At 42.4% G+C, this 10,473-nt stretch overlaps 1 long non-coding RNA gene across 1 annotated transcript; it reads right to left on the bottom strand.

The window, feature by feature from the left end:
- Positions 1–2,393: 2,393 nt before the first annotated feature.
- Positions 2,394–5,560, bottom strand: LOC118098638. The gene is made up of 3 exons (XR_004694184.1): positions 4,950–5,560; positions 2,716–2,807; positions 2,394–2,508 (listed from the first exon to the last, which is right to left on the bottom strand). It is a non-coding gene; the product is annotated as an uncharacterized LOC118098638 (long non-coding RNA).
- Between the last annotated feature and the right edge of the window lie 4,913 nt (positions 5,561–10,473).

The following is a 10,473-nucleotide window of genomic DNA, read 5'->3' as shown; positions in this document are numbered from 1 at the left end:
TTAGCATAAAAAAGGGGAGTAGAGGGGGGGAAGGTAAGAGGAGGCTCAGCTCGGCTCAGCCCCGTAATAAAAGCACGACATAGACTTGAATGAGTGGAGGTTCCACTCTATAACCCCAGCCAGAGGAAATACAGCACAATGCTGTCTGCTGAAGTATTACTACTCATTCAGGTCAAGGCAATAATGATGATATGTTTAGACCTAAGGTGCAGCAAGCTTCTTTTTTTTTCCTTCATAAAACCGGATTTTTCTTCATCCTGAGATCTGACACAGCTTTTAGACGATCAGCAGTGAAATCAAACTCAATGTTCTTCATCTGATTTGTAACTGAGCCCCATTTTGTGCACAGGCCCAAACTTGACAGATTAAAAACTCAAATGGTGCCTATTTGAAAACCATTTTTAAATTACAGCCATGATTAACTGACTAGAACTTAATACATTAATCCATTTTTTTTTTACTGACAGGAAATTACTCAGCAACATTTTAAATAATCAATTACATAATTAATCAAGCGCAATGTGTAGTTCCAATTTGTGAGGAGCTGCTGCTTTTCTCTCTTTGAAATGATTGTAACTGAAAACGTTTAAGATCGAGATTTTTTTGTCTACACTTTTCTCATTTTTTTTATACCAATCGACTAATTGACTCATTATTAGATGTTATTTGATTATTTGATGATAAAAAAAATTGTTATACAACCATTTAATACTACTGTAAACCAAATACCATTGAGTTTTAAACTGCTGGTCTACATATGTCAGTGAGGGAAATTGTATTTTGGGTGTAATTAGAAATTATATTTCCCTCACTGACATATATAGACCAGTGTATTTTCACTTTCTTATTTATACTGTAGAATAGATGATTAACTGATTACATAACTGATATATAATGCAATATAACAATAATAAAAAAAATGTGCTAATTCTCTCTCTCTCTTCTGAAATGTAATTTAAAGTGTAAAGTCATCCTTAACCATGTTTTTACAGGGGAACAGCATTGGTAAAATCGGTTTAAATTGTATTCATTTATTAATTTATAAAAAGCTTATAAAAGCTTATAAAAGCAGCTGCCCTCAAAACTATATAATTTGTTTATTTCTACCTAAAATGTTCTTTTAAAAAAGGCACTTCTGAAGTACAATATTAGGTGACATGATAATGGCCCAAAGGTGGGTTGTGCTATATTTCCTAATCTAATCCTGGCGCCCTGTTTTGAAGAGTGTCTCTGTCAAATTCAAGCATTTCAGTTTCACTTCTGCATGTGGCATCTTCCTAAATTATTCGTGTTAAATCCAATTACCTCCCAGCACAGTTGGAGCCATAATGGACATGTATTGTCCAATAATCTTTACCATTTCTCATGGCATTGGACATTTTACAGTACGTAGATGGAGGGTTTTGCTTGGGTTCAACTTTTCCATTACTATCCTGGTGCCCAATATTAGTTTAATCTGGCTATATTATTCATTTTAGAAATATAATGGAGCTCCACGACTTCAAAGCGTATTAATTATGTGTTGACGATCATTCTGCATTTGTTACTTTCCAAGGCTGCACAGAAAACAACTGTATAGCTTTTAAATTAAGTTATTATGGTGTAGCCAAGGCTGACTATCAGCAGATATTAAGGCCAGAGATTATTAAGGGGTTAAAGCCAGTTTTGAACTAATGAATCTCCAAATCAATAGTGACGCCTGAACCTCTTGAAGTAAATATACATGTTTGTGTTAGTAGGGAGGCTATCATGCATTGTTCATGCAGAAGAGTTACATAACATGAAGTTGCTGTCAGACAAGACAATGAGCCAGTTTTTCTCTGTGAGACCAGACAATGTCGAAGCAACATGTCCAACACACACACACAAACACACACACACACACACACAACAAAAACACACACACTATGCTGTCCAACGCCATAGAGACAGAGACAGACTGACAGATGCACGGTGGGACAGACGTGACAACAATCGAGCTCAAACCGTGGCTCAACAGACAGGAGGTGGAAAGGTAAAGAATACATCGTAATGCAGTACAGATCAAAGAAAGGTGGGTTTCTCTTTTTGGAAGGGTGGAAAGTGGAGGTGTGGCTTCATCCAACCTGACAGTCCTCCCTTGGTGGGTGGGGGGGTAGTCGGGGTGAGGTGAGGTGGGTGGGTGGGTGTCGGGGTTGGGGTGGGCGAAGAGAGGACTCTCCTCGACTACGCGTATTCTTAAGCAATAACAACGTGATCCGTATTATCCACCCAAGAATACCCGTCACCGAAGAGAGTCTTTCAGGAAACATGGGGAGCTAAGCCAGAAACCATGTGAGCAGCGCCACTGCCATCGCATCATCATCACCACCACCAACATCACCACCATGGCCATCACCGCAACCATGAGCAGCCTCCCTTCAGCCTCCAGTGGCAAACAGACACACACAAAGATAGAGAAAGGGGGGCAGTCGCATTGATTGAAGATGCCTTGCTGCAGCGTGAGGCAAGGCTCCATCAATGGCTCCTCTGCGAAGGAGAAAATTGACAATGGTGGTATTTTCAATCCGAGCCAGGAGCGTGTGGGGAGTGGAGACATGGGAAAAAAAAGAAAAAGTTCTGTAAAAGCTGAGGTTAGCTTGATTCACTCTCCTGGTTTTGTGCACTAAACTGTGGAAGTGACAAGGGAAGGGGGAGGGGGTTTGCAGCCCAAACCCCCCACAGCAAGCCTCTTACCTATGCCAGGGCCTGCCAGCACCGCCCCTGTCTCCTGGAAGTCGTCATCCATCGGTGAGATTCAGTTCCCTGCCACCGCTCCTGCCCGGGCCCTGTATGGGTGTAATTAGAAATGGGGGGGGGGGGGGGGGGGACACAGGGGAGACGCAGGGTTAGGGAGGTCAAGCCGGGAGCTGCCACGGTGTGACAATAGCCCTGCACACTCCATTACCACCACCACCACCACCCGCCTGCAGCAACACAAGGACAGAAATCAACACATGGATTATACCACAGGAGGGAGGCTGCGGCGCATGCAGAGAACTAATTTGTTTGATTATATAAAAATAGTGCTGCTTTTTGCGGCCGCACACCAGTCTGCGCTCCTGCCCCCTTCAGGCTGATTACTGCTGTCTGGTTAAAATTCATGGAGACATGTCACAGCCCATGACGCTCCTTTCCTTTAAAATTTCAAATGTAAAAAATTCCTCTCAAATTAATTCCTAAATGTTAATTTAGAAATCATTATTATGACTTTCGCTCTTCTTTATTTTCAAATTAAAGCGGTGGGTTTAAATGCTGGAGCGAGGCCATGAATTATGTATGAAAAGTTCAAGCAAATTTATTCCATTCCATTCTAATTGAACTAGCCAGCTGAATACAAAGAGCATGCTCCAGCTAAGCCGATCAAAAATCATTCCATTGATTTATTGTCTCTAATCAATATTTACAATTACTCTGCAGATGGTTTGGTTAAAGGAATAGGCTTGACAGTGTGTCTGCTCGATGCCGAGGGCCAACCCTAGATTTACTGGTGTAAATTAAAATTTGATTACACACGCTCATCAAAACTGAGCGAAATTACTGTCATTTGTTGCATTTATGTCAAAGTCGAATAAATTGACAGGGAAAGATGCCTTTTAATTATTTTAAAGTTTAACAACACAAAACTGAGGAGATCTGCAACACATATATACAGAAAACAGACACTCATTCATCTGGAGGAGAGAAAAAATCTGACTCTGCAGATGAGGCTGAAGCAAGATGGACAAATTAAAAGATGAAATCAACAGCCCTGAGCAGGTGTGGACAGAGAAGGAAAAAAGAAAGGAAAGAGAGAAGAGGAGGGTTAAAAGGAAAAACATTTTTTTTAACAAATAGATGAAGCTGGGAGAAATTAAAAAAGATGATCAAATGCTAATCTACAAGTTTTTTTTCCTCACATTTTTCTTTTCTAGCTTCTTCTCTATTTCCCCCTCTCTTATCATCCACATTGACCACTTGGCCCAGGACACACACACAAATACAAATGCAAATGCAACAGCACACACATGCATGCAAGCCAAACCAGGAAGACCCCCACCCATCCACCTGCCCAAGAACCCCCCGAGCTGCAAAGAAGTGGGATTTACCACCCACAGCAAAACACACAAGCACAAGCACACACACACACACACACACACACACACACACACACACACACAAGCACACACACACACACACAGACACACAGATCCGTGGCTAGGCTGGCCCAGCCCAGGCCATCTGTAGAGGAAAGAGAACCTGAGGGCTTCAGCTAGAGCTCATCAACACACACACACACACACACACACACACACAGGTCAGCTAGCCTTGGTATCATTGATTGTTCTGTGGAAACACCCCTGAGACTCATCAGATTACTCTAAGAGCAGTGGCTAAAGCCAAAATCAAACACCAGGAATCTTTTCTTTCCTTTTGCTTTCATTCAAACTTCTATGCAGTCTCGCTCTCACACACACACACACACACACACAGACACAGAAACCCACTTACAAATTCAGCACACACCAAAAAAAGTACCACAGGTTGTCGGGGAAAAGATGATTATGGGATGGGATCGATTTGCCCTCTCAGGTGGAGTTTTCTTTAATTCCTTTTATTTTTCTTTCACACTTAGAAATAACAATTCCTCTCCCTCTTTTCCTGTTAACTTACAGGACACTCCTTTCACTCACTAACACCCACCTCTTCATTCTTCTGACCCAAGTCTCTGACAGGATATGGCAAGGAAAGAATGAGTGAGACACACTGGTGGCAATAAACAAGCACAAGAGAAGACAAGGTTCACGGAGAAAGAATTTCAGAAAAGAACAAAAAATTATAGAAAAATTTTAAAAAATGGGGAAAAAAAAAGAGTGGACAAATAAAAATAACTAAAAATGAATGGTGAAACTGCAACAACAGGTCCACTGTGTGCTGTGGTGGCCTCTTACCCTCTTTTCTTCTTCTCCGCTCTGCTCTTCTGTAACCCAGGGTGTTGCCTCTCCTCTGCTCTCCCTATGCACCTCTTCTAAAATTCCCTCCCCTTCCTTCCATCCTCCCTTTCTTCCTTCCCTTCTCCTGATGCCTTGCCGAGAGTCCGCGGCAAACTGGGAGGTGGTGATCTCCCTCCCCCTCCCAGTTCCAGGAAGAGCTCCCTGAGGAGAAAGAGGAGGCAGATCCTGGCAGGAGATGGAGGATCCAGCAGCGGGAGCAGCAGCAGTGGTGGAGGAGGCAGTGGTGCTGATGCTGCTGATGCCAGAGAGAGATGAGGGGAGGGATGAATGCTTAACAAAAGATCTCCTCCTCCTCTTCTTCCCTTCTTCTCCTTCTGCTCGTCCTCCTCCACTTTTTCTTTTTTCACTCCTCCTGCTGCTTTCGCCTTTCCCTCTCCGCTCCGAGCACTGAAAGAAGCCAGTTGTTGCTCTGCCGCGGCAAATGAACTGACAGCCGGTGACGAGCCGGCTGAGCGAATGAGAGAGCAGAGAGCTGATGGACGAGGGAGAGAGAAAGAGAGAGAGGGAAAGAAAGGGAGCGAACAGGAGAGCATGTGGTGTGATGTGGCATCTGCGAGAGAGTGATAGAGAGGAGAGAGAGGGATACGGAGGTAGAGATGGATGGGGGTGGGAGGATGGACGAAGGAGGAGGAGAGAGATGGAGAGAGAAAGGTGGGGTGAGGCAGGATGCAGGGAAGGATGAGAGAGAGAGGGAGCAGACAGGAGAAAATAAAGAGAGATGTAAAGAAACAGAGAGAGAGAGAGAGAGGGGGGGTTGCACAGCAATGAAAACCTTTAGCCACCAGCAGTCTTCTGACGGACTGTGTACCTACTATGAGGAAAACCATAGAATAATTTGATTTGAGCTACACACACACACACACACACACACACACACACACACACACACACACACACACACACACACACACACACACACACACTGTATTCCTCTCCCTCTCTCCCTCTCCCTCACTCTGTCACAGACACCAACAGACACACTGGCACCGAGCAATGGTGGATTAATTGATATACAGAGTGCTTCACGGCCAAACACCTTCATAGCACTCACTGAAATATATTTCCTGTGTGTGTGTGTATGTGCAAACACTGGAAATCATGCATTGACACACCACATACACACACACTACATCAGTGATCAGCACTCACGGCTGACAAAAGCCCCTGCACACTGTGTGTGCGTGTGTGTGGAAGATGGGTTCAAGTGTGACAAGAATTTATTTTCTGCTTTGTTGAAATTGAAAGGAGACAAGGAAAGGTAATAAGGTGTTGTGAGTCATCAAATGTCTCCTGTTCCACTAATAGGAGACTACTGGTCACTGAAAACCTAAAAAAGAGAACCACAGCCTCAAATAAATTTCCAACATGATGTTTGCTGTAGTGTTGATAAGCCTTTAAGACATTACTTAGCCTTTTATAGCACACTAACACTATCAATCTGCCAGTAGGTTCTCACTTTAGGAGTCTCTGCTGACAACCCAGAAACATCCCCCAACAGTGAAATGATTTCTTTCTTTCAATCTAATATGAAAAACAAAACAAAAATATGATAAATAACAAGCTATTGCTGAAGACAGTCATCACATAACAGGGAGACCACGTAATGACCGGAGCAGATCACATTTTAATGAAAAGTCAGACTCAACAAGCCATGCCAACATGTCAGTGTGAACCTCAGAGGGAGGTCTGCTGCAGCTGCCTGTAGAATCGGTCTGAAACAAACATGCAAAGAGATTGAGAGAGGGAGATAAAATAAGAACACTGAAAGAAAGTGGGAAAATTAAGCCAATTTCCTCAGGGCTGATTTAAGGTCTTCTTAATGCCAAATGGCCTCTTAACTCGCTGCAGCAGGCCTTGACTTTTTCAAGCTGACATTTTCAATTAGAAAGGCTTGAAAATTATTTTAGAGAGAGAAGAAGAGACCCCGTTTTTTGATTGTGGATAATGGTCAGATAGTGTTATATTCCCTGTAGGTGTCCAGATCTCTCTCTCTATCTGCACACACATAGAAACGCAGGAGGAGATCACCGATATTTAGCCACAATTTTTCAAAGAAGCAAAGGACATGGAATACACATAACCATCAAGCAAGCTTTCATGTTCTTTCTTTCCTTTTAAAATAGTTCCACTAAAATGCCAAAAGCCTGAAAAACTATGTTGCAGGCAGTAAATCGATTAGAAAAAATTAAGGGATTATAATCGATAGACCCGTTTGTGTGTGACAATGACTCTGTTTGAGTCTATTTTGCCCTTATTTGATTCGTCCTTCCTTTTTCATATCTGAAGAAAGTCAGCCACACGTAGACAAGAACCAGCTACACAAATGCTTCATTTCAGCCGCATCTTTATTTCAATGATGCAACAGAGCAATTACATTTACATTTCTGCTCCTGCCTTCGACATGCATGAATCTCCAGAGTCAAAGGAAATTAAAATCTCTCAAGGATCCACAGCGATTGTCACTGTCTTTGAGGGGACGACCAGGGGGGGGGGAAATAATCATACATGGTTTTATCTTGGATGGAGACGGTTCCTTAATGTATATAGCAGACAAAGGAGCTGAGCTGTTGGACTGGCTCTGTTACATGGCGGTGTAGTGCCCCCTGATGGTAGCCAGGGGTATGTCAACTGCTGTTGCTGCTGCTTTAGGCCCATTGTTCAGCCACAGCGGGTGCTTTTAGAGGTAAAAACCAAAAGATGGAGTGGAGACAAAGGAATTACGTCTAACTACACGGATCAGTGTGTGTGTGTGTGGTTGTGTGGAATTAGAGGAGATGGACCACAGTGTGTATTGAAATAATAATTATTATGTTTATATAGTTTGATAACAGCCATTGAATGGTTTGGCATCAAAAATGCAGAACACTGGCACTGGCTAATTATCCACCATCAAATTCTTGATTTGCAAATATCTTAGCATTCAAATACTCACATGACACCCACTTATTTTGTACTTGTCTGTATGAACATATTTTGGCAACAGCATTCATCTAACATTAATGCCTAAAATTCAGACTGGACTGAAAATGCTGTTGTACAGATAGATGGAGAGATAGTGCAGGGGAAAGACAGACAGAGAGAGAGAGAGAGAGAGAGAGAGAGGGGGGGGGGGTTGCACACTGACTGTGGGCAGCTTTTTCCAGCAGGAAGGTCTCGTCTTTTCAAAGAAGCCAGCCCTACAAAAGGCAATGAATTGGGTTTGAAGCGCCACAAGGCCATCTGCACAGCAACATGTACCGCACAATAGTAACAGAGAGAGACAGTCACAGAAAAAAAGGAAAATCAATACGCTATTAGCAGCCAATTAATCCCACGAAGCAATTTACAATGGCAGGATGGAAGAGGGTTGAAAGCTAGGTTTCCTCAGGACACGTCTCCGTAATAAGGGGAAAGATACTTGTGTTATAGTAAAGGAATGTTTCAAACTGAAGACTTAATGTTGTGATTTTTTTTACCAAAATGGCAGTTGTTTGGAATTTATAGGTAGATCTAGATCTGATATTACTCCATCTATTTCTAACTAATGCAAGGATTCAAATGACACATAGGATTACTCTAAACTGTCACAATGAATGATTGATGATAAGAAGATTTCAACAGTAACTTATTAATCCTTTAAATCCCATATAGAACATAAAAGAACCAAAATAAAAGCTCAAATTTGGAACTACCAGATTTCCTGATTCCTTGTAAGATGCTGCTCTTTATTTAAGGCTTTTTTTTACAAATTCAAATAAATCTCTATGTGCTCCATGTGTGTGTCCTGGGATAGCCTCCATCCCCTGCAAACAAAAAATCATATGCTTCATCTGTTATTTAATTCTTGTCTTTGTGGTGACGCCCTTGGTTGAATAAGATAATAAATTATTGTGCCAGCTTGCTCTAAGATTATAATATCAACAATATATAATATGATAAAAGACAATGATTAAACAAATAAGTATTAAGATATTATGATGTGTATTGAATATGAAACAAAAATATAAAGTGTCTACAGAGTGATGCAGAAGCACAGCCTAATGGTAAAAGAAAAATGGAAATGAGAATAAAATAAACAAGTTACATGAGTCAATGAAAGGGGCAATATGGGATACTGCACATGATATTGAAATATTATGATGATGAAAAAACAGTAATATTACACATATTGCACACAGGGGTAATATTGCAGTTCTATTGTATTTGTTGTTGGTATTACTTCTAAGTGTCCGATTACCAATGGTCCTCCCTGCAGAAGGGGGAGGAGTTGTACAGTTTGATGGCCACAGGAAGTCTTATTCTACCACTGTGTGTGACACCAGTGTGACATAGGGTGAGCAGCAATCTCTATTATACTGAGTAGTTTCCTCAGCGTCCCCCTCTCTGTCACCTCCACCTGAGACTCAAGTTCCACTCCCAGGACAGAGCCAGCTTTCCTGATGAGCCTGTTGAGTGTGTTAGTGTCAGCTGCCTTCACCCTGCTGCACCAGCACACTGCAGCGTGGAAGATGATGCTGCCACTACAGAGCGATGAAACATCTGCAGCATGGCACATTAAAAGACAGGCGGCTCTGAACTTCAGTTCAATCTCTCAATCCAGTTTCAACAACACCCACCATCCCTTGATGGTGACTGGGTTCAGACAAGTTCTTCGCTTCCCAAAGTCCACAGGTGCAGGTGGTCGAGTCTGGACCACTCCACAAACCTGTCCATTACACTCCTGTACTCAGCCTTCTGTCCCTCCTGTCCCCTGCTGATACAGCCAACAATGGCAGAGTCATCTGAAAACCTCTGCAGGGGGCAGGACAGTGAGCAGTATCTGAAGTCTGAAGTGTACAGAGTGAACAGGAACGGAACAGCCCCCTGAGGTCCCCTCATGCTGCTCACTATAGTTTCCGACTTGCTGTTCTGCAGCCTCTCATACTGTGGCCGATTGGTGAGGTATAATCCAGGCCACCAGCGAAGCATCCACCTCCACGTCCAGTAGCCTGTTGCTGAGAAGAGCAGGCTAGATGGTGTCGAAAGCACCGGAAAATTCAAAAAACCTGCTGCCTGCCTGTTCCAGGTAGTAGAAGCTCTGTGCAGCAGAAAGATGAAAAATAAACATACATACAACTTACCATTTAGCGATGGTCTACAGTTGGTGTAAACTGCTGGTTAATAACAACCAAGCCGTAGGTGCGCAGATGGGCAGAAATACATTTGCTATTCAAAGAATATACACAGTGGCCTGGAAAATGACAAATGCCTCTGTCTGAAACAATAAAACATTTCTGGTCTTAATATTAACATGTAGTGACTATAGCCTTGGTGTTCACTTTGAAAACAGCACCGTTTTTTATTTTTAATACATCTTAAAAAGACAAAATATGTTAATATTTTTATCAATACATTATAAAAAAAGGGAAGTGATGAACATTGACCTTTGTAATGTGAGAATATGTTCACAGTTTGACACACCCAACAAAACGCTGTTTGCCGG

The sequence above is a fragment of the Hippoglossus stenolepis genome, chromosome 19 (assembly GCF_022539355.2).
Source record: "Hippoglossus stenolepis isolate QCI-W04-F060 chromosome 19, HSTE1.2, whole genome shotgun sequence".
NCBI classification, from domain to species: Eukaryota; Metazoa; Chordata; class Actinopteri; order Pleuronectiformes; family Pleuronectidae; genus Hippoglossus; species Hippoglossus stenolepis.
The sequence above is the reverse complement of the archived record's forward strand: the minus strand, read 5'-3'. Positions and strand labels throughout refer to the sequence as shown.